Here is an 11,999-nt window from a genome sequence, read left to right as displayed (position 1 = left end):
AGCGTGGGCGGAATATAATAACGCGGCAACGCGCGCCGACCGATAATAGCGTTCCACTTAGGCAGAATCGGATACGTTGACCGCGGATACGCGACACCGGACACAGAGGATCGGTAACTCTTCTGTTGGAGATGCTTCCGTTACGTTGGAACAACACCCGAAATCGGCCATTATCCAAATTACTCACGTCGATTACGTTCCACGCGAACGTTCGTCGCTTCTGGCTGAAACCATTTTCAACCCCTGGACGAAGATACCCGGAACCGTCTGAATTTTTTAGAAGCGCGAATAGACCCTGGCCAATACACGATATCAATAGCCTGGATCAAACTATCCCAAACCACATTGGGGAAACCACGAGTGGTCTCGAAAATAAGCGTTCTATGCATCTATTCAGAATTTAGAATTTTAGTGTCCCCATTAAATAGAATAATCCTTTCTCTTGATAGATTTATTTCTGTTTGTAATTTCTCCTCGATCTAGAATGTGTTTGCACTATATCGTTCAGCTCTATCTTCGTGTGTTTATTAATTTCATGGAAGTTCGAAGATAACAATGCTTGTGGAAACATCGAGTGAGGATTGATAATAGTTTCACGTGATCAGACGCCAATCTCTAAGCATTCTGACATTCAGTATATAAACTAATTACAATCTAAATTAAGCGATTGTGTACGCAGAGTTTGAATTATTATAGCTTGCGTAATCGAAAAAATTGGAGCTTATTCCCCTGGTATATTGAAACGTTCCCCTCGTTTCATCATTTCTAAATAAAAATACGCGGAACAAACTCTCGATTTTTTATTTTCGAATCACGTTAAAGTAAAAGCTTGCGCAATTAGCTCCGATGATCGTAAATTACGGAATTAAAGTCTGTTGAAACACGCAAAACACCAGATAAAATTCTATCGCGTACGCTTATTGACAGAGCGCATTGTCGTTCCTTACGAGAACCTTACGAGTGAAAAAACGCGATTCAAAGTGCATTGGCTTCCGGCATCGGTCGACAACTTTTAATATCATTTACTCCCGTTCGATGGAAACGCAAGTAACGCGACGTTTCCTCGATCAGTGAAAAGGTCAGAGGCTCTAATAACGCGTACCAGCTTATCTCAACGAGCAACTTTTCGAGCTGCAATTTTCCCCCGCGAGCAAAACCGCACGAACTCGTTTGGTCGTCGAGAAGCAAAGGGCAAGAACCGTCGACGTTACGCGGCCGTTTTCCGCGCGCGTAAAAATATTTGTTTGCTGCCGGGAGTATCGTTGTTTTTCGACCACCCGGTCGATTAATGGTTCCTCGCGAGGGGCGGTTCTTTTCGGTCATCGCCTAAGTGGTTCGCCGGCGACAAGTTTTCTTGCGAATCTAAACGAGTTAGGCGATCCTTCGGCGAGAGGAAGTTTTTTGCGGTATCGAGAAGCGTGGAAAATTCGTCCATTAATACGTTCATTAATCTCGACGGCGACGGGGGGGGGGGGGGTAGGGGACCGTAATAAACGGTGGCAGCCGTCGAGTTCTCTTTCATTTTTGCCGTACACGCGGATCCCCGCGGTGTATCTTCGCCGATGATGCGACGAGAAGTTTCGATGACTCGCGGGTTCGATGACGAACTCGTTTGCACAAGGTATTTCCAGTCCCGTCGACGAATACGTACACGAGTACGCTTCCCCATTGTTTTTCTTCCGCGGATTGTGTGCGTTCGACAAACTCTCCTTCGCGGGAATCGATACCGTACGATTTCGACGTTTTCATTCGAAACGATAACCATCGCCGATGACGCATCGTCGTATGAAATTATTATCCGACTATACGCGAAAACAATCGATGCCTACGATATTCCCCGAACGAATCAAAGTTACTTGGATCAATCCGCGTGATTAATTCCAGTAACCGATGATTGTTTTGCGAATAAATAACTTAATACAGTTAAAATAACAATTTGGATATTAAACGAGACCATTAATTAAACGTGTCCGGTATCGTTACAAATATTCGTAGAAATTCCCTCATTCGATATTCCAAAAATGGTACGCGAAATTAATTCGCGAAATTGAAACGCTCCCACCTCCCCCTCCATGAAATATTCGAATAGTTTCTCTCGTTCCTCGATTTTTCCGTGCACCGGGGTTTGATAATTAAAATGTGTAGGTCCCGGGGCAGAGTAGTCGACGTCGAATTTACATTGGCATAATTTCGCGGCAATCCCGTACGCATTGGCTGCGAAGATCAAACGAGATTCGCGATCTGTTTGCGCGAGTTACACTCGTTCGTTGATTACCGGGGTCTCGTGCGCGACGGCCAACGTTTTTAACGGGAATATAACGCTGTCGAGTGTTTTCGTTCGCAGGAGATCGAGCTATTAATTAAATTACAAGGCCACGGATATTTAAACTGTCTTTGCTACCCTCGATAACTGGACGACCGGTGGGCCCCGATTTGTCGAATATTCCACGACCAGGCTTGGTACCTGTTCCCGCGGTGTTGTTTTAACAACAACGAACGATTAGCGCATCCGCGACTGCATTATCGAATATGCAAATACCTTCGTTAGATTGGACGACACCACGCGTTGCCTTATCTACGAATATTTTTTATTTTCTCTGCAAACAAACAACGGTCTAACTGTGCTTTACGCGTCACGTGACGCGCAAACATCGCGTTACTGTTTCGAGAAATGGCACGTGATGCTGGAAAGGACCGCAGAGCCATTCTGTCGGTTGTAAAATTCCACCAGACAAATAAATTCGTCGTGCTCGGTGGAAAGGGAATTCCAAATTCAAGCTTAGACCGGACAGAGTGCTCGTCTTTCGTTATCCAGTACACACGTGTTTTGTGATTTTTAAGCTCCAAAGACGATGTATAATTTCTATACTCCCTTCTAATTTATATTTTAATGGGTGTTGAATATTCGACACGTTTTTCACCATTAATTTGTAATCATTTAAAGTGAATATACACCCCCCTATTGGGGGTAGAAAATAAATTTGCTCGTCGACGATAATCTTCAACCCGAGCCGTATAAGATTTTGGTTATTAGCCGGACTGTGCTTTTAGACTGCCTTTTTCCGCGGATTTAATTTAGATTACGAGCTTTTTTCGTTCATCTACCGCCTGAAAACAAGCTAAAAAGTGATTAACGATAGCGGAAAGGGAGGCGTTAAACCGATGGAAGATTATAATAGAGTAATTACGGGAAACGAAGATGAGAAGCAGTGTCTGTTACAAATTGTGAAAGGATATGAAAGCCTCGCGATTACATAACAATATCCAGTAAATAGAAAAATGCTTCCCCGTTAAAAAATCTCAAGATTCTCTCGCGGAACGTCCCTCCCGTTCAATCGTTCCTCTAAAAGAGTTTATAACTTGAAAATCGATCAGAACTTCGGGAGCACCCCCATACGGTTCGTCTGATTTGTCAGCCCCGGTGACTTTTCCCCCCCCCGTTCGCCTCGAATAAAAGTTTCCCTTCGAGGCCGCGTCAGGTATCAGGCATCAAACTTTAATTTCTAGAATAAATATTTTATCGAATTATTCTCGTTTCGCGCCTCCGGAAGCGTGGAAATCACAATGGCGCGAATCGTCGAGGACTCGGTGTAAACTGAAACTCGGGGTAAAAAAAAAAATTTCGTAAAAAACATTTCGACCGTCTACGAGCGTGGACCCAACCCCCGTGGAGCCATAGGGTGTTTTGGAGCGCGAATACCCGGGGATCGTTCCGTATTTTACGCGTTGCTTTATACGTTACGAGCATTAAGGCGACTCTCCGCGAGCCAGAAACGGTTATTTCTTTTTTTTTCCCCCCTCCCTTACCGAATATCGTCGCGAGTGCGATGCACCGGTAATGCTCGTCGCCTTTATACGCGCGCTCGCTTTTAGCGTCGACCCCGTCGCGATAAATGACGATGACATCATGTAAAAAAAACTCGGGTCCTGTGGCACGGAAACCGGAACCCGCGATCGCGCGTCTCCTTCCGCGGATAATCCGTCATACGCGTCGACAAACGACGCTCCGAGACACGTTTTCCTTTTTTTCTTTTTTTTCACGATTACGCAAGCCTCGACTGACGTCCTGTCCAGACAATACCGTTTTCGTTATCTAATGGAACGTTAAACAAATCCCGGCGAACGATCGTTAATTATTGTCTCCAGAGTAGTCGCGAGCTGGCTGGCGTCCACGCGGCTGCGCGAATTGAAAATTATTCCCCCACCGGTCGTCGCGATACGGGAAACGAACCCATCGATCGAGTAATTATCCACAAATAACTGATTAAAGTTCCGCGGAGCACGAGCTGGAAAATTGATCGTCAAAGGCAGGGGGCGAAAAATTGCTAATGGCCCTTTGATTCACAGCCTCTCGATGGCACTTTTTCCTACGAACTGCGGGGCCCTCGTTCTCGCTGGAAATTTTATTCGACTTTGCTAGGATCATTTCGAGAATGAAGGTTCGAGGGACGAAGAAAACGAATACAGTTTTTATTATAATCGATGGATCGGTCGAGCGCTTGCGAGAAAGACGAGTCGAGCGTAGCCCTCTGCTGGCGAGTGCAGGAGGCGCCGCCGCGTATTGGAGTAGTTCAGTGGAGATTAAATCCCTCGTTGCACGTTTCGACACGATTTTCTAAAAGATAGCGAAGCCTCGTTTGTTATTCTTTAACACTTTTCCTTGTTTTGACTGTCAGCTCCGTAAAGTTTTACTGCCGGCACGTGGAACGCAGATCGTATATTTAACGAACGAACAATAAAGGACTTACGTTTCTACAAATTTTCATTTAATCTTTTGAAAATATTCTGAAACTCCCAGGCGCAGTATATCTTTAACGTCAGTACACATGGTTTCAAATGCTTAAGACTAAAAAAAGATTCTCAGGTTCTATAAACGAGACAAAAGCGTGTCTGTGTAGCCTGAAGTCGTGGGAAAACAGAATGTTTAGGAGCGTTTAAGCACGGATCAGCGCAATTTGTTGACAGAAGTCAGGTTTGCGTGCACGTGTTAACAACGTATTTGTTATCTGAATTGACGGTGATCGTACGGCAAACCAAACCAAATGCAATGAAAATTATTGAAGATTACTGAAATTTTCCCTGTGTACCTTTAGCGAGCGAACAAAGTATCTTCTATCTGTAAAGATAAACAATGCAAGAACCCTTGTTACGTAGTTACAATTTAAAATTTTTCTACATACTTTTTACATACTATTTACTTCTATATCGTTCAAATTTAGCGAAAAAATTGCGAAACACTGTGTCCAAATAGCCTAAATTCGTAGTGCAACCTCGCCAAAGATGATACTAGACTTTGCACCATGTTTGAAATCTAAACATACAATCCTAAAAATTCAAATGAAATACATAAAATATAGAAAAATATTCCTGTCAACACGAGGAATAAATTTTGTTTGTAAATTAAAATCCAGGAACAATTCGAAAGCGTGACGTGAGTTTTCCAATCGAGAACCGTTTCGCCACCCCAGATCCAGTCGTTTGAGCACACTCGGGGCAACGAGGTAATACTGCTAACGCGTGGAGAATTGTTCAAACGACCCTACGCGATAGGAAGATATCTCCTAACGATCGCAGTTACCGTAAAAAGAATACACCGTCGTTAAGCAAAGACAATACACTTTTCTCTCGTTCGCGGTTCAGCGAACTAAGGGACTGTAATTTTCGTGTTCCCGGATATATTAACCGTGCTTCGTTTATCTTTCCGTCGGGTTCGCCGGCTCGCGATAATGGATGGAGAAAGAAGCTCGACAGAATTACGGAAATCCATCCTCGCTTCTTAAAAAGAGCCGCGATAAAAGCGAAAGAGAGAACTTTGCCGGGGAAATCGTCGCGAAAGATAAACGCCTTCGACGTCGCTCTGCTTTCAACGAACATGACTCTTTCGATCATAGCAAGCGCGGGACGAACGGAACGTCGCGTTCCTAATGTCGAATCGAATCCGATATAAACCAGAGAAATTAATTTGCTCGTTAAATTATTCTTCTATTTATATGAGAATTAATTCAACAGCGAGAAATTAGCGCGAGTATTTTATTATGGAATTTTCATAATATTATATCCCCTGTCCAATCAATATTCATATTATGTACGATGATTTAATTTATGGTAATGTCTAGTCCCTCCCTTCGATTAACTATTTTATCGTTTCGCGGTTTTCTTTCCGTGCTTGCGCAGTCGTCGTTAGATTTAATCTCAAGATAAACTTTACGAGAGTCTGTGTATATCTTCGCGTTCTATAGAACGCACATATTTACCCGTAGTTTAACTTTCGGATCCCGGAGCAACTAGAATAACTTCGTGATATACTTTTTCTGACGAATCGTCGTGTTTCTTACGTAACGTCTGTTGAAATAAAAAGTTGTACGATAAAAATTACCGCTCCTTATCGTCGTGGAGAGACAAGCCGCTGCGTACTTCGCGTCGAAAAATCGTATCGTATATTCTCGGCTTACTTTCGCACGAGAAATCGCCTCCCTTTCGATCGCTCCGTCGGAAAGATTCGGGCGGTGTGCACCGATTTTTTCCACTTCCGTTAACATCCAAGGACCGCTCAAACGCTGAAACGTTGCAGACGAACGCTGATCACCGGGGAGGACGGGGACGAAGTCGAGTCCCCTTTCCAAGGAAACTTTCAAAAATTTCGCAAACACTGACCGGGTTCGGGTCTCGTCCAATAATATTTATTTCGACGCAAGTTTCCTCGTTTCGCCGAGATTATAATAAGCGCGGAATTTCGTAAAGTCTCAGGCTCTCGCGAAGTTTTTAATTCGAGCTGAAAAGTCGCTCCAACCCCCTTCTAATCTCAAGCTATCCCTAATCGGGTCAAATAAACTATTTCTACTAGAGTTTTCTAACCCTGTTTTAATTTTTAACAATAAAGGAGTGGATTCTGCGGGAGAAAATGGGTTGTAAATTTTTTTATTCACTTCAGATCATTGGTGATCATAACATGTTTATTTATTCGATTCAGAAATAAAATGACAGAGCAACTACCAAGGCCCCAAAATATAAATAAAACGGTAGATGAATATATAATTCGACCAAAAAGTATTTATTTATTTACCTCTGGTAAGTAAAGAAATAAATTTTCGAGGGAGTCTTAGGTACGAACATTTAACGCAGTTCTAAGAATTTAGTACCTCGTGAACGATATCGAGGGAAGTAGCGAACGTTAAAGAGGGTGGACATTGTGATTCCTGCAATTTTCCGACCGTTTCACCTTAATCATAACAAGTTTATTGACCTGTATTATCCTCTGACAAGTAAAGAAATAAATTTTAGCGAACTCAGATTAAAAATGGTGCCTGTTTCCGCGACAGAGAGACGGAGAAACCTCGCGAGGGGAATCGATAAGGAACATTAACGCAGTTCTAAGAACTGAGTACCCTGTGAACGATATCGAGGGAAGTAGCGAACGTTAAAGAGGGTGGACATTGTGGTTCTTGCAATTTTCCGACCGTTTCACCTTAATCATAACAAGTTTATTGATCTGTATTATCCTCTGACAAGTAAAGAAATAAATTTTAGCGGACCCAGATTAAAAATGGTCCCTGTTTCCGCGACAGGCTCGCGAGAGTAATCGATAAGGTATGCAATTTGCGAAGTAGCGGGTTTGTATCCGTGATTCGCAGAAGGGTCAGTTTACACGACGGATACACGGCACGGAAGATTGCTGTGGTTACACCGCGCGCGCGTGGGGGGTTGTGGGGGTGTAGCTAAGTTGGAAAGTTCGATCTTAGGATTGGCAAACTGCAACGCTCGGTCGTGGCTGCCGGTTTCCGTCCTCCTTTACTCATTCGGGCGAGTTCGAGAGCTTTGCTTAAGCCGAGCTTAAATAAGCAAACTGTCGCGCGGCTATAGGCTTCCAGCAGGCGTTTCTCCGGGTTTGGTGGCGGCTCGTCTGCTCGTCGACGGGGAACTTTTTGCCAGAGGAATTCTCTATCAGCCGACCGGTCCTCCCGCGGAAACACCGTGGAATTCCGTTTCCTCCGTCGCGTACACCCCCCCTCCGTTTATTTCTCCGGGGAAAAATAAAGCGACGTCAAGTTACTTTGCCGTTTCTGTTAATCTTGCGGCTCCGAGGACTACCCGTGGCTCCCCCGTCTACGCGTATCCTCCATCTACTGTAAATATCTAATAATTACCCGGGGAGGAAGTTTCAGACGTCTCCGTCGCCGACTTCGCGGGGACGAGTCACGGTACGTCAACGTTCCCCGGCTAAAATAAATCGAGGGGTAGTTACTACGGAGCGCCTGCAAACGTTGCCCGCTCGAGAGAAGAAATTATTATCGCGAGGTTTGCGTAGAGAGCGCGGAATGGCCGACGACGATCAGGAAAATACCGTGGGGACCAAGCGTCGATCCAATAATTCCGGTCGGGGGGGCCCCGAGGGGATGCAGAAGAGCTCTCGGGCGACATCGTTCGGCCATTGTGGTGGATGTGTTCTCGCGGGACCGGAAGCTCGACCCCTGCGGTAAGATTTGTACGATACTTCGGCCCGGTCTTCGCCTCTAAGTGTACTTCCTTGTACACCGCGGGGCTCCGATGATGGCGCCAAGTCGTACGCTCGCGCGAACGCACACTTTCACGCTCGCCTAAGTCACCGATACTCGAATTACTCCCACTCTTAACAATCCACGAGAAACCGTGCCTCTTTATCGTCTTCGAATATTGTTTTCCTCCTCGTTGCAGTCCACTTTTTAGTGCTCGTTCGCCCCACGAGGATTGTAAACAGTGGAGGGCCCGGGAACTTGGACGTAAACGTTACTTAGAAAATTGTACTGGAGTTAGTAAAATAATTAATGTGTAATTCCTATTTAACGCGCCCTTCTTTTTCCTCGTTCGAGATTAGTCCTCGGGCAAACTGAAAATCGCGGTGCTGTTTTACAATGGAAATACACGACTTTCGGAGCAGAAAAAGTTTTGCCTCTCATTACCCCCTTTGTTTCAGTTTACAAATATTTGTTGCCTGAGAGTCCCGTTAAGTGATGAAATGTGACACCTGCTGTTGACACTGACACACGTGGACGTTCGTCCGGATTATCGGTACGGTTTCTTTCTTTGTTGCAATATCAAGGTGTGGGCGATAACAAAGTACGCCATACTTTTGATCGACGCATAATAGCCTTTGTATTAATTCCGAGAAACGCGAAATTATTCGAGAGAGATTCACCGAATATCGAAAACACAATGCACGATCTCTTAATTTATTTATTACTTACATTACCGTAAACTTCACTCATTATATTACACAATCCAGTAGCAGGAGAAGTAAAAGTAAAATTCTTTATAAAATAAAGAATGCCCGTATTACGGTTTATATAATAGGAATACAGGGTGTTCAATCATTGGGAAAAATTTTAATGGAGGATTCTAGAGGCCAAAATAAGACGAAAATCAAGAATACTAATTTGTTGATGGAGGCTTCGTTAAGAAGTTATTAACGTTTAAAGTTCCGCCCTTACTGGATTTTTTTCTCGAAACTGAGTAGGAATTCGGGGGTATATCTATTCACCAAAAATGATTGCAATCGACCCCCGCAACTGAAAATAATTTTTTTAGAACGATTCGAAATGTTTTAATTTCGTCGAAAAATTTCACATCTTCTCGAATTTTTTTCTAGAAAGTAGGTAGGATTTCGAGGGTATGTCTAATGACCAAAAATGATTGAAATCGACCCCCCTAGATAAAAATATTTTTTTTAGGACGATTTGAAATTTTCTAATTTAATTCTTAATACACTTGATTTTCGTCTTATTTTACTCTCTAGGATCCTCTATTAAAATTTTTCCCAGGGGTGGCTGAACACCTTGTATATGATTAGGTCAATTAAAGGATTCTCAGAAATCAGAAATAGAAAGTATATAACATCGCGGAATTATCTTTTACGACACACTGAAGGCAGACAGCCATTTCAAATCTACGACGACATAGTTTTGATTTGCAATTTTATTTTTTTTCCCCGGTGGCTGTATATTTGTCAACGTTTTCGATGGATATCCTTTCCCGCCAGGTGCGACTGTTATACGTCCGTATTCAAAACATGATTTATCGTCAATTTCAATATTGGCGGGAGTGTTTTCATCGCGTCTCGCTCGGATTAATGTGGCTTGATCGCGTCGAAATCAAATTTCTTTTATAAATGTTTCGCAGGGACGTACACAAGCTGCGACATCCCGTGAAAAGTTATTTACGCGTCGTTGCTATATCCGAAGCATAAAAAATTGACATCGATCATGTTTCGCGTGCATATTGCAGCAGAATAATTGACACATAACCGATAAACAATATCGACGAATTTCTTCGTGGCAAATTAAACCGTCTTCACAAGTGGTCGGTCCTTTCGAACGGTTCATTTACCCCTGAAAACTCCCACGATCTCGAATTAGAAACATTACAAATGGTATTTCAAAAATCATACTTTAATTGAAATAAGTCGCGACAGAGCTCCGTTGAGATTTCGCAGATCCCACCGTTTCTTTACTTTGCGATATTTACAGCGAGCTTATACGGATGATACTGTCAAAGCGTTAACCTAAACGCAGAAAGACACCTCGGGTCTATTTTCGTCCCGAACATACGTAATTATGGTCTTTCAAGCGCTATACTTTCTATCGCATTTCTCCCAGCAAGGTAGATTTCATAACTGGACCAGTTCTGTTCGCGTATTTTCAAATAGACCATGAACTGGTTACACTCAGAATAAAAAACAGAGGTAATGTTTGGTATAACAATGTTTGTTCGCTAAATAAAGTTCGTCGTAACGGGATATATTTTGACAAAATGTTTTCGTATATGGAGATAAATCTTCGCTGCATGACAACACGTCATTCTATAATACAATGCAAATATTCCTTTATATAACACAAATCCACCCCTTGCGTAAGGTAAAATTATGTTAAAATCTCGTCGAAGAAATAGGATCGATTATGCAGGATTTGCTATTCCGCGCGTTTAAATTTAAAGATGTAGGTTACGAACCACTTGTCGAACGCATTGTCCCCGTAAACGGTATTCTAATAAACCTATCGTTTACGTGGGACCGTTTACAAATTGTCCCAAATAATTGTTCCGTAATTCCACATAATACGCGGCTGAGAATATCGATCGCGTCGGATACGAACCACTCGTCGTTGATCGATCGTAATCGTACATGCGACTACGGTCTATAAAATATGATGTACGGTCAGCCACTACTTCCGTTAGATAATACGAAGACACGAACCCTCCACCACCCCTCGAACGAACACAACAAAAGACGCGGTCGAGAGTGCATCGTCCCGTGGGGGTAATTTTAAATCGACAGGAATTAACCCGTTGGACAATACACAGGGCGATTCTACTAACTGGGATTCGCAAACAATTCCATACAAAGTGGAAAAGTAAACGTGGAAAAATTAATCATTGCACCGGTAGAATTTCGATTCGGAATTTCGCGGGTATCCTTTTACGAGATCGATTCGTTTAGCTGGCATTGTTGTCGAAACCGCCGACCACCGCATCGATTTCATCGAGGGCTCGCGTTACGAGCAACGCCGACGACACTTAAGCTTTCGCCGCTCGGTGAGCTCCTTTTGTCAAGGATTACAAACTCATTAAACAGCGTGCGTACGACGACCGCCTGCGCGAAGTGTCGCGCGTTCGAAATACACTGAATTATTCAACGTGCGCATTTGTCGTCGCCCAGCGGCGGACAAAGCGGCTTAATTACCGCAATTATTATACGCGTCCAACTCCTACGACGCAATTTTCGGACAAGACGAGGCCAGACGAGGCCCAGTGCCCCTACTAAACCGCCCTTAGAGAGGGACGGTTGGGGGAAATTGATCAAACTCGAACACGAGCCTCTGGAAAGAGGATAGGATCGTTATGAATTAGAAGTTTCACAGTTTTCACCCATCTGTGATCGAAGAACGAACGAAACAGAACGAGAAGCGTCGCTTTGAAGTAAGGCCCGCGAGCTTTCTGATTCCCGATCTCAAATCCTTACGCGCAAATTG

The 11,999-nt window shown here is 43.6% G+C and overlaps 1 protein-coding gene across 2 annotated transcripts in view; it reads left to right on the top strand.

The window, feature by feature from the left end:
- Window positions 1-11,999, top strand: part of LOC143350334 (synaptogenesis protein syg-1) — a 428,929-nt gene that overhangs the window by 106,794 nt on the left and 310,136 nt on the right. The window lies entirely within an intron of this gene.

This window comes from Colletes latitarsis, chromosome 14 (assembly GCF_051014445.1).
Source record: "Colletes latitarsis isolate SP2378_abdomen chromosome 14, iyColLati1, whole genome shotgun sequence".
NCBI classification, from domain to species: Eukaryota; Metazoa; Arthropoda; class Insecta; order Hymenoptera; family Colletidae; genus Colletes; species Colletes latitarsis.
This window is presented reverse-complemented; position numbering and strand designations above follow the sequence as displayed.